This window comes from Callithrix jacchus, chromosome 17, assembly GCF_049354715.1.
Source record: "Callithrix jacchus isolate 240 chromosome 17, calJac240_pri, whole genome shotgun sequence".
NCBI lineage: Eukaryota > Metazoa > Chordata > Mammalia > Primates > Cebidae > Callithrix > Callithrix jacchus.
Window position 1 is genome coordinate 41,997,509 of NC_133518.1, and position 17,855 is coordinate 42,015,363.

At 40.7% G+C, this 17,855-nt stretch overlaps 1 protein-coding gene across 2 annotated transcripts in view; it reads right to left on the reverse strand.

Annotated features, from left to right (window-relative positions):
• Positions 1-17,855, reverse strand: part of PLS1 (plastin 1) — a 114,981-nt gene extending 97,126 nt beyond the window's left edge. For both annotated transcript variants that reach the window (XM_003735048.5, XM_054247177.2), the window contains exon 1: positions 17,751-17,855. The gene's annotated coding sequence lies outside the window, so the exon portion shown is untranslated. The remainder of the gene's footprint in view (positions 1-17,750) is intronic.

Genomic DNA, 17,855 nt, shown 5'->3' on the forward strand with positions numbered 1-17,855 from the left:
TATTTGCATGTACAATGAACTGGTTGAAGATACTGCTAGGTCATCCTATGACCTCAGTGTCAGAGCAACAGACACACCCCAGACTGGCACAAGTGTGGGTACCTCCTGAATTCCTGGTCTTTGCCCATAAGATTAGATTAGTGAGTCACTGTCAAGGTAAATAATACTTGCTTTTGAAAATCCTTCCTTCTCTTTCCTACCTCTTTCTTTCTAAGACCAGAACTTATTTTTTTCTTCTTTTGAGACAGAATCTCGCTCCATCACCCAGGCTGGAGTGCAATGGCATGACTTCGGCTCACTGCAACCTTTGCCTCCCAGGTTCAAGCAATTCTCCTGCCTCAGTTGAAGTACATGTTACCATGTAGCTGGGATTACAGGCTTGAGCCACCACATCTGACTAATTTTTGTATTTTTTGGTAGAGATGGGGTTCTACCACATTGGCCAGGCTAGTCTCAAATTCCTGGCCTCAAGTGATCTGCCAGCCTTGGCATCCCTAAGTGCTGGGATTACAGGCATGAGCCACTGTGCCCAGCCCCAAGACCAGAATTTAAGTGGGAAAATAAACTGTATCTTATCCTAATTCTCTTTCTTCTCACACTTCCTAGGATTAGGACAGATTCTTTAGTCCTTTTCTCCTGGTTCAACATAAAACAGGCTCAAAATTGGCCAGGCTCACACCTGTACTCCCAACACTTTGGGAAGCTGAAGAGGGTGGATCACCTGAACCAGGAGTTTAAGACCAGCCTGGCCAACATGGGTGAAACCCTGTCTCTATTAAAAATACAAAAATTAGCTGGATGTGGTGGCACATGCCTGTAATTCCAGCTACTCAGGAGGGTGAGGCAGGAGAATCGCTTGAACCCAGGAGGCAGAGGTTGCAGTGAGCCAAGATCGGGTCACTGCACCCCAGCTTGGGGGACAGAGTGAGACTGTCTCAAATAATAATAATAATAAAGACAAAAAAATAAAACAGGCTCGAAATTAAATGAGGGATTTTTTTTCTTTTTTTGAGACAAGGTCTTGTTGTATTGACCAGGCTAGACTCTAACTCTCGGGGTCCAACTGATCCTCCCAACTCAGCCTCCTGAATAGCTAGGATCACAGACGCACAACATAACATCTGGTTGCTGAGGGAAATTAAATAGTCCACTAGAAATATTTCAGTTAAATTTATTTGAGCTCTAACCTTTTCTACTGATACAACTAAAGCAACAATGAAGGTAGGACTAGCCACCAGGATGATTAACAATGATCCCTTTGGAATATGATTTGCAGGTCACAGAGCACCTTCACATAATATATCTCATACAACAGAGCATTTTGTAAACCTTACATACAAATACAATGTATCTGTATTATGATTTTTGCACTGGACATGATACATCATTACACTGTAAATCCAGCCCTGCCCCAATTCTCAGTGTTAATTCAGTTAGTTCAGAAAAGGGAAAGGTCTCAGCATGCTTTTTATCCAGAGTTAGAATTGGAGTTGATTATCTTTTCTCATGGACAGAAACAAGTTAAAATTAACCAGTGAGAGCTATTAAAACACTTATTTGCTGAATTCCTCTTTCAATGATATACTTGTTTCTTAGGAAAAATAATTTTTTAATCTTTACTCACCACTTCTATTTTCTTACATGGTAATAAAAAAATGGTCCATTGACTTTTGCACATATATTTCAGTACCTAGGGTAGCATAGTATGCCATTGAGAGCTCTGGCTTTAGAGTTAGAATTCTTGAGAATGAATATAGACTCTGCTCCTTCCTAACTATGTCACCTTAAACAAGTTATTTAACCTTTCTGAGTCTTGGTTTCATAGCTAAAAAGTTAAGAGGATAATAATACCAACTTCATACAGTTTCAGGGAGGCTTAATTAAAACAAAGGGCTTAGAAAAATGCCTAATATATATAATAGTAAATGTCCAATAGATATTAGCTATTATTTTCAACATTGGTGATTCATGATTATCATAAAATCAGTGGTCCTCAAAAGCAATATGTATGTGCACTTATGTATATAGTACGTGCATACTATATAGTTAATACTACATACATACTATATATAATACTATATACATACTATTTTTAAAAATTTTGGGGAGACAAGGTCTTACTTTGTTGCCAAGGTTGGAGTACAGTGGTACAATCATGGCTCACTACAGCCTCAAACTCCCAGGCTCGGGTGACCTTCCTTTCTCAGCCTTCTGAGTAGATAAGACTACAGGCACATGCCACAATATCTGGCTAATTTTTAAATTTTTTGTAGAGGCAAGGTTTTACTATGTTGCCCAGGCTGGTCTTGAATTCTTGGCCTCAGATGATCCTCCCACCTCAGCCTCTCAAAGCGTTGAGATTACAGACATGAGCTACCATGCTTGACCAATTTAATTATTAAGGCCGTTCAGTATTTATTTGTGAGAATAAAACAACACAGAGCTCTTTCTAGACTGGGGGTGGACAAACTCAGCCTGAAGGCCAAATCTGGTCCACTGCCTGCTTGCATAAAACCTGTGAACTAAAAACAGTTTTTACATTCTTAAACAGCTAAAAATCAAAAGAATAATAATTTGTGACATGGGAAACTTACAAGAAATTAACATTTCAGTGCCCACAAATTAAATTTATTGGAAGACAGCTATGCTTCTTCATGAACATATTGTCTATGGCACCCTTCATGCTACAAGGAAGGAGTTAGGTATTAGAGACAGAGACCATATGAAACACAAAGCCTAAAATATTTATTACATGGCAGAAAAAGTTTGCCAATTTCTGGTCTAGACTGTTAGCTCTATGATAGTAGAGACAGATGAGGCCTAGCTCAGTGCCTGAGGCCTAGCTCAGTGCCTGAGCCCATTAATGAATGACTGCGGAACCAACATGAAAAGCCTGAGATGGGGCTCCTCATATGCCGTAAAGATAGTTGTTCTCAAACAGAGAAAGTTTTTGAAAACTGGATAAGAGAGGACTGCCCCAGTCTGTGCAGCCCAGCGAGGGTCTTTGCCATCCTATGATTCTAATGGTGGAATTTGAGGCCATACTGAAGAGAGTAGGGAAAGGGGACATCAAAAGGACAAACTAACAAAAGAATTCTGCATTCATCAAAAACATCCTATTAAGACAAATTAGAATCACAAAAACACCAGAGAATTCACTTGGGAAAAAATCATATTAAAAAAATCCTATGGGCTTAGTTTACCTCAAGCCTATTTTTAGATACAGCTGCTTACAAGGTTTACAAAGTCTTAAGCTGCTATATATAAGTATGATCCGAATCACAGTAAACGTTAAATCTTACTGTACTCTGCTAGTTAGACAATATCCAGAGTGTCACGTTCAACAGAGCCTTATTTTAAAGGTAATTTAGTGACATTCTGGTTTCTAGAAGTGAACTAGCTGCATGGTGATAGGTCTAATCTAGGCACCATTCAAACAAGGCAAGTTGATGAAACTGGAGAATATTTGCCATAGAGATGAAATTGTAGTGCTGAATCTAAATGAACATAATTCACATAAAACACTTAAGAGTGCCTGGCACATAGGAGATACTCAATAAATACGAGCTTTGTGGGAGGCCATGGCAGATGGATCAACCGAGGTCAGGAGTTTGAGACCAGACTGGCCAACATGATGAAACCCCGTCTCTACTAAAAATACAAAATTTAGCTGGGCATGGTGGTGCACACCTGTAATCCCAGCTATTCAGGAGGCTGAGGCAGGAGAATCCTTGAACTCAACAGGTGGAGACTGCAGTGAGACAAGATGGCACCAGTGCACTCCAGCCTGGGTAACAGAGCAAGACTCCATCTCAAAATAAATAAATACATACGTACATACATACATACATACATGCATACATATAAGCTTTGATCATTAGTACTATCAGCTGAAGTATTATAATGCAAAAGAAGCTAACCTTATTGTTATATCCTTAGAAGGTATATCCACAATTGGAAATATCCACAATTGGAAATCAGGTTGCTAAATCAGCCATACATAAATTATTACAAATGTTATTAGTTTATGGCAAAGTTCACTTATAATTTTTTATCAGGTGATATTTATATCACTAATATTCAGTCCACCTTTCTATGTCTACTAAAGAGACTTTGGCAAACGATTTAACTACTTCTGTTGCTCTAAAACAAGGGGTGCAAAAGACATTTATTGTTCACTGAATATCCATGTGCTTCCTCTCACTTCTAGGCCCTTGCTGTTAAGCAGGGTGATGAGATTAGTTCTAGCCAATAGGCTGTCAGTCAAAGTGATTTCTGTCACTCTAGGCCAAAGCATTTCAGAGCTGGTATGTGATCATCCAGTTTCCCTTCCTCTGGTGGGACCACTTGAAAGCCCCATGTTAAGAAAGCAAAGTCACGAAAATCACAGCAGCCTGGATTTCTGAGTCATTGCATATAGGTCAGCTGCCCTGAAGAACAGCCCATACACACTGACATTTACATGTGCAAGATAGCAATGGAGATTTCAGAGTTAATTTGTTACTGTAGCACAGACTACTCTATCCTGACCAATACAGAAAGTCTGATATTTTGATAATATAGAAAGAAACTTTGTATCAATCTGTGATTAATCATCTTGGGTATTTTATAAAAATTAGCTGAATAAGCAGGGAAATATTCCAAACCTTCCCGAAGCAGCTATCTGTGCAACTTTATTATTTCTATTTCACTTCAAGTTCATTCACAGATTATTACTACATCTACTCCAATTCAAAGATAAATATTTAAAATCAAATCCTCTCTGCCACTCACTTATTACAAAAACTTGGGAGGTGACTAAGACATACATTGAGCAATATGACCACTGGCAAACATACTCAGCTAATGTTGTTCTCCCACATAGCTCCCTGCCTGCTTTATGACCCTTGGGCTTCATTTTCAGAAGACTTGTGGCAGGAATTAGTGCCCCAGGCAAAGCTGGCTTAGTTTTCCTTTGTTAGCAGTCAACAGGCACTCAGTTAATTGGACTGGCCAATTTCAGTGGGGCCCTAAACACAGAGAGATGCTATCCCCTTTGGCAGGCAGTAAAAATATCCAGTAAGGTAAGGACTCAAGCCTGTGTCCTTTGATACATTCCTGGTTTAAAACCACTGGAAACTCGACTCTAGCAGGAAGCAGGGTTTAGGCTTCAACAGCCCTTAGTTCAAATCTCAGCTCTTTTACTGACAAGCTATGTAAGTCTCAGGCCTAATGACACTGCCTCTCTGAGCCTCAGATCGTACCCTCTTCACAAAGCATTTTGAGAATTACTGGAGTTGATGTCAGTGGAAATACTCAATATATATTGGATACTTGCAGCATAATGCAATGGAATTCTAAAAGTTAATCTGAATTTCTATTAACTTGATGTTTTATTACAAGCAAAACAACATTCTCTGCTACATTTAAAGCAGTGAAAAATGTATCTTTGGCTTTACCCTTAGGTTAGATGCTGTCTCTTAATAGTCATGAAAATAAACTTCACTACCTAATTTGATAATCTTTAAATGTGATCAAACTCTTATTAGGAAAACATATCTTGAATTAAATTTCTGCTCATCTTTCAGAGGCAACTGAATTTTTTAAATTCCTAAGAATTTCCCAGCCAACCACAGTAGATGGCTCATGCCTACAATCCCAGCACTTTGGAAGGCCAAAGCGGGAAAACTGCCTGAGCCCAGGAGTTTGAGACCAGCCTGGTCAACATGGCAGACTCTGTCTCTAAAAATAAATAAAATAAAATAAGATAAATTTTAAAAATAAAAATAAAATAATTTTCCCAACCACATTCTGCTGATTTCCAATTCCAATCATGTATTTTTATACTCTAAGTAAGTTTCTCTGATGCTAAAAATCAATGTCACCACAGGCTAAGCATTAAAAAAAAATTTTTCAGACAAATTCCAACATCAGAGCATTCTACAATATACCTGAGTGCTGTTCCTCAAAACTCTCAAGATCATAAAGAAACAAGGAAAGTCTGAGAAACTATCACAGCCAAGAGGAGCCTATGGAGACAGAGCAACTAAATGTCATGTGGTATCCTAGATGTGATCCTGGAACAGAAAAGGGATTTTAGCTAAAAACAAAGGAAATATGAATAATCTATGGACTTTAGTGAATAATATAAAGAGGTAGGTTCATTAATTATAACAAATATGTCATACTAATTAATATAAGATGTTAATAATAAGGCCAGGCACGGTGGTTTACGCCTGTAATCCCAACACTTTGGGAAGCTGAGGCAGGCAGATCACAAGGTCAAGAGATCAAGATCATCCTGGCCAACATGGTGAAATCCTGTCTCTACTAAAAATACAAAAATTAGCTGGGCGTGGTGGAGCACACCTGTAGTCTCAGCTACTTGGGAAGCTGAAACAGGAGAATCACTTGAAGCCGGGAAGCAGAGATTGTAGTGAGCCAAGATCATGCTACTGCACTCCAGCCTGGCGACAGAGTGAGACTCCATCTTAAAAAGAAACAAAAGATGTTAATAATAGAGTAACAGTATGTCTGTGTGGAGGTATATGGGAACACTGTTTCATCTGCTTCATTTCTTTGTAAATCTGAAACAGTTCTAAAAGATAAAGTCTATTGGTTTTTTTTAAGTCATCACAATGTGATACCACTTCACATGTATTAAAATGGCCATAATTTAAAAGACAGATAATAAAGTGCTGGTGAAGCTGTGGAGAAACAGGAACTTCCATCCATTGCTGGTAGGAATGCAAAATGGTGTAGCTGCTCCAGAAAACAGTTCGGCAGTTTCTCAAAATGTCAAGTGTAGATTTACTATATGACCCAGCAATTCCACTTCTGGGTATATGCCCAAGAGAAATAAAAATAAATGTCCCTAAAAAAACAGTTCACAAATGTTCACAGCATTAATATTCATAATAGCCCTAAAGAAGAAACAACTCCAATGTCTATAAACTGAAGGATGAATACATAAAATGTCCACATAACAGCACATGATGCACAGCCATGAAAATAAGTCTTGATATGTGCTACAACATGAATGAACCTTGACAACATTGTACTAAGTGAAATAAACCTGACACAAATGGCCACATATTACATAATTCCATTTATTTGAAATTTCAAGAATAGGCAAATCGGCCAGGCGCGGTGGCTCACGCCTGTAATCGCAGCACTTTGGGAGGCCGAGGCGGGTGGATCACAAGGTGAAGAGATCGAGACCATCCTGGTCAACATGGTGAAACCCCGTCTCTACTAAAGATACAAAAACTTAGCTGGGCATGGTGGCGTGTGCCTGTAATCCCAGTTACTCGGGAGGCTGAGGCAGGAGAATTCCCTGATCCCAGGAGGCGGAGGTTGCAGTGAGCCGAGATCGCGCCATTGCACTCCAGCCTGGGTAACAAGAGTGAAACTCCATCTCAAAGGAAAAAAAAAAAAAAAGAATAGGCAAATCTATAGACAGAAAGTATATTTGGCATTGCCTAGGGTAAGGGCAGTTAGGGAGGAGACAGTAGAAAATGAGGAAAGTGCTAATGAATACACGGCAATGAAAATATTGTAAAATTGACTACACACTTTAAATGGGCAAATTGTATGCTATTATATTTTAATAAAACTGTTATTTTAAAAACAATGTAATGTGTATCAAGAATACTGATGAAACATTATTTAATCCTATTTAAAGTGAAGATTTTGACAATATGTGGTTGATATGAAACCTTTAATTTCTCTGAGAAGTCCTGCTGCTTGCTTTAGTAATATCCTTAGGGCCTCAGGGCATGATATCGTTTAAAAAAAAAAAAAAACCCAAAACTGTGAATAAGGAAGTTGTAAATGAACCTTGGTATCTTTCCTGGATTAAATGAGCAACATGTATATCACAAGGTCTTCCTTAAGTGTGCCTGAGATGTGAAACAGTACGTAGAACATTCCCATTGGTACTTAATAATACATTAATGTGCAAAAATGGGTACTCTATTGTACAGTGCTTTAGGATTCAGTCATTTCCTCTGAATTACTACAAAATTACAATGTTTTCAGTTCTCCCATTATTTCTTGTCCTACTGGTATGAGAAATGCTTATAGTAACCTTGCAGAAATACTTCATTTAAGGCTTAGTCTCCCACAGAACAATATGTATTACATAGGGAGAATATAACTTTGTAAAATATTTAGAAAGTTTAATCTTTTTATCTTACACATTCCAGAGGTACATTAGCAGGAAGCATAAGTTTAAAAAAAAAACTTTATTCAAGATAAAAGAGATGGATATTTTCCCATGTTAATCAACTCTTATTTCAAGAACTCATTTCACTGTTAATATTAGATAAACTATGATGCTCCATAGTTGAGGGTTAGCCATAAAATACATTAGGCTTTTATAAAAATTGCATCTAAATTCATGGAGAAATTATTTTATCTGGTCAGTAACAGAAAAAAAATATGAATTGGCCAGAAGAGCACTACGTCTGAGCTAGACTGAAGTCCCATGAGGATATGGACTCTACATCTGTCTTGGTCATCACCGTAATCCCAACACTAAACCTCGACATTTGGCTGGGCATGGTGGCTCACACCTGTAATCCCAACTTTCGGAGGCCAAGGCGGGTGGATTACGAGGGCAGGAGATCTAGACCATCCTGGCTAACACAGTGAAACACTGCCTCTACTAAAAATACAAAAAATTAGCTGGGCATGGTGGCACATGCCTGTGATTCCAGCTCCTCCAGAGTCCAAGGGAGAAGAATTGCTTGAACCTGGAAGGTGGAGATTGCAGTGAGCCAAGATCATGCCACTGCACTCTAGCCTGGCGACGACAGAGCAAGACTCTGTCTCAAAAAAATAAATAAACCCTAACATTTTTTCAAATGTTGAAATTATAAGACTCAGTTATGACTTCAATCTCTACCACTTCCTAACCAGGCAACTTCAAGCAGGCAAGTAATTCTCAATGCCTTGGCCACTTGTCAGTGAAAGCAAAATCAGAAAGCTTTTTAAAATATCAATAAATGTCTTACTTCTTTATCCTGTAGTTGACTAGTTACTTTCACATTCACCATCTTGTTTAATCATCAAACCTACAGCTGAAGAGAAGGTCTCCCTTCTCATGGGGTCAGAAACAGAATCAGACTTTGACTTGTCATCCATGGTTCTGATCATAGACCAACTGGTTTCAGTTATCTAAACTTTAAGTTGCCCTAAGGCTCATTTTAATTGACCATTAAACGTTCAGAGATTTTCAGATAACCTTTTCCACTGATAATCTTGAATTTCATTTGACGGTTTCAGGATAAGAAAGGGATCAAGCAAATTGCTATTATTGTTGTTTTCCCCAAATTAACTCACTTCCATGAAAACTTCTGATAAAAAACATCACTGGGTTTTTGTGAGCTGTGTGTCACAGCTGGCACCTCACTGACCTAAAACTTCAATAACTGGGTCACTCTGAGAAACATTTCCTTGACCAAAAGGATGTCCCGATGATCCTAAACCTGGAAAGAGTGGAAGGAAAAGGGAGACTTCACCAGGATAATAATTCTGAGAGCTCTCCAGAAAAAGAGAGCAGAAGTTTTTGAGAAGTTTTGGTTCATTCACAAAGGTTATAAATACTAACGATATCAAACTAGGGATTCTATTATATACTAATTTTATATTGTCATTCCACCAAATTATTCATAAGGGTCATAAAACCCTAAGCAGACACTCATTTGTCAAACCTCAAAATTTTAGTAAGTATATGTTTTATTTATTTATTTATTTATTTATTTATTTATTTATTTATTTATTTTCTCACTCTGTTGCCCAGGCTGGAGTGCAATGGCACGATCTCGTCTTACCACAACCTCTACCTCCCAGGATCAAGCGATTCTCCTGCTCAACCTCCCAAGTAGCTGGGATTACAGGCATGTGCCACCACACCCAGCTAATTTTGTATTTTCAGTAGAGATGGAGTTATTCCATATTGGTCAGGCTGGTCTCAAACTCCCAACCTCAGGTGATCCACTCGCTGTGGCCTCCCAAAGTGCTGGGAATACAGGTATGAGCCACCAAGAAGCCAATATGGCCAGAAAAGATGGCACTTAAGATGGCAAAGTGAAATGAGACAAAAAGTGCAATTGTGCCACTGATCAGTCACCATAAATAAGTTGGTTCTGAATCTGCTTTTCTTTTAACAATTTAATCTAGATTGTGAGCACCAGCCATGGGAATAACGTGTCGATGAAGCCAGTACTTTCTACCTACAAGGTGAAGCATGTAAATGCTACAAGGCATTCAAATTGCTTGATCAATATCAGTTTTAGGCCACAGATGATCATACATCCACTTTGGATTTTATAATTTGTGATCCAGGAGTATAGACTTACTCTTTTATTCATGGAGTAAATAAAAGAGGGGGAAAGGTTTAGATAAGTAGCCCTTGGTCCAAGGTATAATTAACACAACTGATCCTTCCACACACATTTACCAGTGTCTTAAACTCAAATCCAAATTCTATTTTGGCAGCACTGCTAAAATCTCTTATTTCTTAGTTCTCAAAAAAATGAAGGAGTTTTGGTCATTTTTTTTTTTAATGAAAACATTTTTTGAAACTGGATCTATACGCAAATTAATGTGCTGTGTTCTGATTTCTGCTAATATTTTGAGTCAATGATACCCCAAAACCTTTTGCTTTTTATCATGAAGAAGCCCCCCAGACACCTTCTACCTTACTAATGTGTCCTTCCAATTCACCATCAAGAAAACATAGTTTCTCATGTTTTCTTTGTGGTCAGCTGGGATCTTTTGAAGGAGGCATGTCTGTTTGGAGTGGGTTATTAACCAGATATTCTCGCAGGTGTTTTTTGTGTTTTGTTTTGAGGCAGGGTCTCACTTTGTCACACAGGCTAAAGTGCAGTGGCATGATCTCAGCTTACTGCCTCAACCTCCTGGGCTCAAACGCTCCCCCCACCTCAGCCTAAGGCTGGGACTACAGGCACATGCCACCATGCCCAACTAAGTTTTTTTGTAGAGGTAAGGTTTTCCCATGTTGCCCAGGGTGATCTCGAACTCTTAAGCTCAAGCGATCTGCCTGCCTCAGCCTCCTAAAGTTCTGAGATTACAGGCATGAGTCACCATACCCAGCCAGTCTCGTAGTTTTATAGCTGTGAATTGCTCACAAAAGTCAATCATAAAATTTATCGTAAAGTCTAAAGTCCTATCACCACTGGACTTCATGAACAAAACTATATCTGACTCTGCTAGGAAATATTTTCTGATGAAACAAGTGTTTTAAGTAAGAAAAAAAACCTCTCCCAATCTAACTCCTTGCCGTTTTCTGTGCCTACAATATTACTGTAACAAAAAGCAATGTGCCTTTACAGAAGCCATGCCACATGCGTCTTAACCAAAAACGGCACATAGGCACATTCAGACACAGTGCTGAAAAGAAATCAGATGATCAGAGTTGAACAGCCTCACATCTTATGTGACCTTACATGTCAGCCAAATCAAATTTTGATTCTAGCGATCAAAATTGTATAACCATTTTATAACCAATAAACCCGTATGTGGCACGAATGCCTCTTTCTCTTTGACATTCATCATCAGCCAAAGTAAAATGTTAATTTGGAACTGGATGAAGTGACAAGTTTTGGATGTTGAGAAAAGTAATGAGGGCCAGGCACAGTGGCCACAGCCTCAACACTTTGGGAGGCCGTGGCAGGCGAGTCACTTGAGGTCAGAAGTTGGAGACCAGCCTGGCCAAACATGATGAAATCCCAACTCTACTAAAAATACAAAAATTAGCCTGGCAAAGCCAGAAGCTGTGGCCCTGCTTTTCAGATCCAGAGAAGAGGCCCTGGGAACACAGAACCACTCAGGGGAAGGTAAAGCAGAACCAGGAAATAGAGAGCTCAGGCAGCAAGGGAGGGAAGCACGCTCTCAGCTGGGTTCCATTTTGAGACTCCCGGGAGAGAATAACTTCTCTAAGTAATTAGGTTCATCAAGAGGAAGAAGAGGAGCACATTTTCTCACAGGTCAAAGCTGGGGCCTACAGTTCTGGCCTTTAAATTATTCGTCTTTGACCTGGGCTCTTTCCTGAGGTATCCACACCCACCTCCAATTAGTCCACAGGGACTTCTCAACTCCCTGATCATAAAAATTTGGGGAGAATATGTTCACATCTGGATTTTTCCTGGGGATTTATAGCCATATTTCAAAGGCCTGAGATTAGGATCGTGACCCATAAATATTTCAGGAGCTTCCAGCAGTGTATTCTGACACCCTAGGGAAAAAAATCCTTACACCTGGTCACTCCAGAGTTTTTAGGCTCCTACACAAGGTGAGTTTCCCAGTTTCCCATCGCCAACTCCACAGACATCCACTAGATGACCACCAACTTACTCCCTCGCCACAGCTCCACCCCAAAACAGGGTGGGGGCAGAACAGAATTGGCTTTAATGGGGTATCCAGAGAAAAAGCTGCTGTCTCTTTCTCTAGGAATGCCTCAAGATTTAGTTAAAGACTAAGTGAATTAGCCAGGTGTGGTGACGCATGCCTGTAGTCCTAGCTACTTGGGAGGCTGAGGCAGGAAAATCACTTGAACCCGGGAGGCAGAGGTTGCAGTGAGTCAAGACTGTACCACTGCACTCAAGCCTAGGTGACAGAGCAAGACTCTGTCTCAAAAAAAAAAAAAAAAAGACTAAGTGGAATGGAAAAAAAAAAACCAGAATGATTTATCATTGTTGTTTTGGTTTTTTAAAATGTGGCTCAAAGAATGTTGGTGATTCTACCAACTGAAACCTGTGGCCATTTAAGCGTCTGTTAGAGTTACCTCAGAAGGAGCTTTGCATTTTTGTTTAGATGTTTGATTAAGTTATTTGAGCACTCAGTGTGTAAAGTCAGATAGGCCTGGGGTCAAATCTCAGCTCAGCCACTTATAAACTGCGTGACCTCAGATGCTTTTATCTACCTCTCCAAGCCTCAATTTTCTTGTGTAGAAAATGACGGTAGGCCAGGTGCAGTGGCTCATGCCTGTAATATCAGGGCTTCAGGAGGCTGAAGGAGGAAGACTGCTTGAGGTTAGGGGTTCGAAATCAGCCTAGAGAACATAGCAAGACCTCATCTCTACAAAAAAAATTTTTTTCATTACCCAGACATGGTGGTACAGACCTGGGAGACTGAGGCGGGAAGATTGCTTGAGCCCAGGAGTTCAAGGTTACAGTGAGTTATGATCGTGCCATTTCACTCCAGATTGGGTGACAGACTGAAACCTAGGTCAAACCCCATCTCTACTAAATATACAAAAATTAGCCAGGCGTGGTGGCACGCGCCTTGTAGTCCCAGCTACTCAGGAGGCTGAGGCGGGAGAATCGCTTGAAGGCGGAGGTTGCAGTGAGCAGAGATTGCGCCACTGCCCTCCAGCCTGGCGACAGAGTAAGACTCCATCTCAAAAAAAAATTAATTAATTAAAAATAAATAAAATGAGTAATCATTGCACCTATCTCATAAGATGGTTTATACAAATGAAATATTACTTATAAAATATTTAGTATAGTGTCTGGTTCCTGGAAGACATTCTGTAATACTAGCTATTAATATTACTATTGAGATATATATCATTTTACAAAGGGCCATGGTAAACACTAGGATTTAATATTTGGACATTTAAGTGTATGAGACATTAACTTCAACATACTACCTGATTTTGCATCTGCCTAATCAATTTTAACTAATGTCATGATTAAAATATATATATATATATACATATATATATAAAATATATAAAACCAGGCCACCTCTTCCCTTCCCTTTTGCTAGCCATTTCTCAAGCTCATTTGTTTGGTCTCTCCTCTTAACTGCTCTCTCTCTCTCCTTGACATTTTTTTTTTTCTTTTAGACAGACTCTCGCTCTGTTGCCAGGTGCCAGACTGGCGTGCAGTGGCATGATCTCAGCTCACTACAACCTCCGCTTCCCAGATTCAAGCAATTCTCCTGCCTCAGCCTCCCAAGTAGCTAGGACTACAGGTGTGCGCCACCATGCCCAGCCAATTTTTGTATTTGTTAGTAGAGATGGGGTTCACCATGTTGGCCAGGATGGTCTCGATCTCCTGACCTCATGATCCGCCTGCCTCAGCCTCCCAAAGTGCTGGGATTATAGGCGTTACAGGCATGAACCACCACACCCAGCCTCTCCTTGACATTTTTAATGGACCATCCTTGCCTGTGGAAATATGAAGAAGATAATCACAGTGTGCAAGTCAATGGCAAGGATGTGCCATCCAACAGCTCCCTCAATACTGTGTGCAGCTCAATGGAAAGACTGTGTTTTGATTTGCAAAATGGCTATGATTTGCAAAATGCGACATCTGTTCCAAGTAAACAAATATTCCAAACCACCTCTTGAACTGGAATTTTAGATTCAGAAGCACTGCTTTCTGTCTTGTTTTCCTAGGTAGAATCTGATCACAATTGTCTCTCTCTCAACCTTACCTCACCCCCGTGTTCTTGGATTATAAACACCACCCTTTGGTGCCACCCTCCTGGCCTACCCTCACTGCACCTGGCCTCCCCCTCCAAAGCCATTGCTCACCACCTTCTGGTAGTGTAGAATGTCTGTAGGAAATAGACTCTTAGTCCCAAGGACTTTGGGCCAACCCATTTGTGTCGTCTGCCTTTGACAAGCCAAGCTACCATGACCTTTCCAGACTTCAGCTCCCCAGTGCGCAGATTCCCAGGAGCCCAGCCTCACTCCCTCCTCACTGTGTATACTCAACCTTGAACTGGCCAGCAGCCTGTGTTTCACTCTTCCAATGACTCACATATTCTCTCATCCACTAAATTTCCCCTTTAGATTGTTTTCTGAGGGCTTTCAATCCACAAAACATCTCAAACTGGAGCATCTTGCTACCGACTCAAATTAATTTGGGGAGGCTGAGCACAGTGGCTCAGGCCTATAATCCTAGCACACTGGGAGACTGAGGCAGGCCAATGGATTCAAGACCAGCCTGGGCAAAATAGTGAGACCCCATCTCTAAACACAAAAGATACAAAATTAGCCAGGCATGGTGGCACATGCCTGTGGTCATAGCTACTTGGGAGGTTGAGATGGGAAGGATCACTTGAGCCCTGGGAGGTCAAGGCTGCCACTGATCTCGTCACTCCACTCCAGCCTGGGCGACAGAGCGGCTGTCTCAAAATCATCATCATCATCATCATCATCATCATCATCATCTTGGGGCCAATAACCTTAAAAAGTAAGAGTTAATGAGAAGAGCTTGGGTCTAGTAATGAGGAAACTTAAACAGAGCTTCTGGCTATCTCACTAACTAACTTAGTTAAGAATATCTGAGTCCCTCCTCTATACAATTAAGGGATGGTCTTGATAAAGTGCTACCATATAGCGCTAAGATCCTAAATTCCCACCCTCCCCATGCCAAAATGCACTTATTTATTTATTTATTCGTGTAACAACTATTGAGTGTCTGATATTGCAAAGCAATGTGCCAGGTATTGTGAGGGGTTAAAGGTCATCCTTCAGAGAGCTTATCATCTAGAATGGGAAATAAGACAATCACATCACTAACTATTAGAAACAGAGACAATATCACAATTGGAAGTACTTCTAAGATAAAAAGAACATTATAAACCCATTACTAACCCTGAAATTCATTTTCAACATGTCTTTTCTTCTCTGCATCTAGTCTTTCACCACATGCTTCTTCCTTTACATTTCTTAAATTTGTGCCCTCCATTCTCCCACTGACAGGCTTCATCCAGGCCCTGGACAACTGCTCCCTAGTGTATTTTTATGCCTGTCTCCAGTACTTCCCCTAACTAATCTGTGATCTATTATCAAAATCTGAGGAGTCAGAAACGGACTTCGCTGCTGCCTTGATACAGCTCTAAGATGGCCTTCCCCATATTATAGAACCACCGCATGAAATCCCTTTACAAAACTATCCATACTTCACTTCCTTCCCCCACTCCCTCCCACAAACAGTGGCTGAGAATAATCTTTGTGCTCAGGGCTGGGTAGGATGTTTAAGTCATAGGCTTTAACCTCCAAGAGCTTATACAACCTGTCAACTTCCTCATCAGGAAGTTGGGAGGTGCTAAAATACTCAGGATACTATATACAATGGGGATACTAACAGCACAAACAACAGTAGTAAGTGCTATAGGGTTCAGAAGAGGGAGAGCTACGTCACGGTCTGGCAATCAAAAAAGGCTTCCAAAAAGAGGTCACACCTGAGCTACACCTTGCAGCATGGGCAGGACTTCAATACTGAAAGAGGCAGGAAAACAGGCATTTTGGGCCAAGGGCCCAAGTGACTGAGCGAAGGAAGGAGGGTGGTTTCAGGACCAGCAAATTGTTAGGTGGGGCTTCCGTGAGAGGGCCCTTTTTAAAAGGAATTTGAGGTACTAGCAAGCTTAGTAAGAGAAACAACTAATTTTCTTATTAAGCCAGATTTCGTGGTATAAGATGATAAAAGAGAAAAAAGAAGTTTAATAATCAAGGTAAAGAAGAGTATCAGCAGGGAGTGGTAAAAAGGCCCCAGAAAATGAGAAAAGCTGGATCCCAGGCCTTGCTTTGCCAATGAGGGGCTTGGGTGGCCACAGCAAGTTATCCAACCTCGCTGGTCTCAGTTTTCTCATTTGTAAACTGAAGCAGATGAACTGGATGACCTCAAAGGTCTCTACAGTCCAAAACTAGACCAACTGTATATTATTTCTGCCATTAAAACATTTATCATGGGAGGAATGAAGGGGGGGCAGGATACCTGTATTCCCTTTCCATATAGGTTTCTCTTTCTGAACTTAAAATTTATTTTTCCTTAACTTACTATTTCTATGCATGTATGCCTCCATATTACAAATTTAACACTTTACTACAGAATTTCATTACATAATTCAGCTTAAAAAAGAGCTGATTACGAAGCTGGAGGGGGGTGTAAAAGTACTTGCTTCAAGTTCAGTGTGTGTGCACCCTGGCCTGAAATTTTGCTTCTGGCTCACAGGTTCTTGAAGAAATTTATGCAGCATAGCTTAAGCCTCATACAAACATCCAGCACCACGGCCCGAGGGAAAAATATCACTGTATAAGCCATAAAACGTGACACAGTAAGTAAAGGGGGAAAGTGAGAATTCTCTCACTCATCTAAACGACGCTTCCATTTAATAGTACCAAATGACGCCTGAAATACAGTAATAATTGAAAAGTTAGGGGGAAATCTTAAATTTTGTAAAGTCTCCACTTGAAAATGCAGCTGAAACACGGAAAGTTTATTTGCAGTGAAATTCGCTGAAAACTGATATTTTTATGCCGCATCCAGAGGTCCCTGTGCTCCAGGAAAGATACCAAAAAGAGAAAGCACGGATGGGCTTTTACTCCAGCCCTATTGATCCTATGCACCAAAAGGCCAAAGGCAAATAAACCAGTCACAGAATTCAAACAAAACAGGCTGGATAAGAACGCCTCCCTGGCAGCCACCCAAAGTAGAAAACAGAAAACTTAATGAAATACTTTACTTCATTACAGGGAATCACAATTCAGTTTTCAGGCTTATAGTTCAAGCAGTGTAAATACGCGATTTAACACCTGCGGGCACTGCCTGCCCCGAAGCGAACCCGGAGGACGGCGGGCGCCGCACTGCACAGCCTGGAGACAGACGCGAGCTAGGGGACCGGGACAGACTGCCCCCGAGTCGCCGAGCGCCCCGAAATGAGTAACGATTCGCTTTCCATCTGTCTGTCTAGCCTTCTTTTTGGGCCGTAACCCCAGCCCCGCGTACCTGCAGCGGCCGCCGTCCTGCCCTCGAGAGTGCAGCTCCCACTGGAGATCCAAGCACCTGCAGGTCCACTCTGCGGCTACTTCTCAGCGCCCGCCTAGCCACTGT